This window comes from Theropithecus gelada, chromosome 7a, assembly GCF_003255815.1.
Source record: "Theropithecus gelada isolate Dixy chromosome 7a, Tgel_1.0, whole genome shotgun sequence".
NCBI classification, from domain to species: Eukaryota; Metazoa; Chordata; class Mammalia; order Primates; family Cercopithecidae; genus Theropithecus; species Theropithecus gelada.
The window spans coordinates 55,812,535-55,814,383 of NC_037674.1; the positions used below are offsets into that span (position 1 = coordinate 55,812,535).

The window sequence follows — 1,849 nt, forward strand, 5'->3', positions numbered from 1 at the left end:
CTTTCTCATTTCTCGTGGGAGAAAGGCAAGCTCTGCCAAGCCCAGAATTTCTGGCCCCTCCTGTCCCAGCACAAACCATTCACAGTCTTCACACAATTATTCCTGGTGCGGGGTTTCATTTCTAGGAAGCCTTCTGTCCCTCAACCTCACCAGCCCTCGGCTTTTCAGCCCAGAGGTTCAGGACATTTGAGGATTGCATGTTGGCTGTGGTCATGGGGAATTCGGTGACTACCCCGATTGGCATTCCTTACCACACCCGGGGGAATGGGGAAGCCAAGAGATGGACTGAATGCAGGCTCAGGCCTCTCTCTCCTTGCCCCCAAGGGCATCCTCTCCAGCAGGTGACTGGCCATGACAACTACAATGCTGATCTGAAACTGGTCAATGGGTTCAACAGAAGATTTGGCAACCGCAGGAACACCCCAACCCTCCATCGGAGCACGTCCGTCTTTGAAGAGGTCACCCACTTCCCTCTGTTCTACCGGCATCTCTTCCCTCGACCTGAATTTCTAAGACAGATGGTTAGATGAACTCTCAATGTTATTTTACATTAAAAAAATGTGTGTCTCCAAGTGTGTTGTTTCTTCCCTGAGATTGGACGAAGGAGCCAGCTCTACTCCTGGCTTCTCTTCCCCCTGGAAAGGAGGTGAGAGGAGAAAGGGCTTCTCAGGCCTATGCCCTTGCACTCCATACCAACGAGTGCCAGGTTTGAAAGGAGAGGCTTCCGCTCTCCCCTGCCAGTGGGATAAGAAGGAGCCACACTGCTCAACCTCAAAAAAGCACTTCTCCAGCTATCAGCAGGGCCCCAGGTCAGAGCTGGCTATTGTTTCCATCAAAAACAGAGCAAAGGCCAAGCTCCACAGTTTACACCTATAATCCCGGCACTTTGGGAGGCTGAAGTGAGGCCCAGATGGGAGGACTGCTTGAGCTCAGGCAGGTGGATCACTTGAAACCAGCCTGGGCAACATGCCGAAACCCTGTCTTTACAAAACACACACATACGCACACCATATATATATATATATATATATATATAGAGAGAGAGAGAGAGAGAGAGAGTCACTCTGTTAGCCCAGGCTAGAGTGCAGTGGTGTGATCTCAACTCACTGCAACCTCTGCCTTCCAAAGGGTTCAAGCAATTCTCCTGCCTCAGCCTCCCTAGTAGCTGGGATTACAGGTGCCTGCCGCCACGCCCAGCTAATTTTTGGTATTTTTAGCAGAGACGGGGTTTCACCATGTTGGTCAGGCTGATCTCAAACTCCTGACCTCACCTTGGCCTCCCAAAGTGCTGGGATTTCAAGCGTGAGCAACCGTGCCAAGCCCAGGATGTCATTTTTCAAGCGTTCCCTTTCCGTTTATTAGTGGCCAAGGGACAAGCCAAAGCAGATGATGGATAATTAAGAAGGTGGGGCTTTAGAACACAAAGCTTGCCAGAACTCTAGTGTGGGTGGAACTTGATTGTATTGAGTCACCATAAGTGGACAAGGAAGGAGTCCACAGCAGGTGAAGGGGGTATAGCTCAGGGGTAGAGCATTTGACTGCAGATCAAGAGGTCCCCGGTTCAAATCCGGGTGCCCCCTTCCCGGATGTTTTCTCTCCATTTTAAAGCAGTACCGTCAGCCACAGTGTCACCAGAAAAGATGAAAAAAACTTTCAACTTGCTCTTGTGCTGAAATTGTTCCTCCCACATTCCAGCTAAGGACTAGGACAAAAAGCTCTGTTAGGATCTCCCTTGTCTTCAGTTAAGATCATGTCCCTGAGGAGATTCTAAATCTGTAAGTCTGAGAGCTGTGAACACAATTTGACAATTGGGTGTGTGTCGAAGTATAGATAAAAACGTTCCTTCAAC

The 1,849-nt window shown here is 49.5% G+C and overlaps 1 non-coding gene across 1 annotated transcript; it reads left to right on the forward strand.

The window, feature by feature from the left end:
* Positions 1 to 1,508: 1,508 nt before the first annotated feature.
* Positions 1,509 to 1,580, forward strand: TRNAC-GCA. Its single transcript has one exon. It is a non-coding gene; the product is annotated as a tRNA-Cys (tRNA).
* The last annotated feature ends 269 nt before the right edge of the window (positions 1,581 to 1,849 follow it).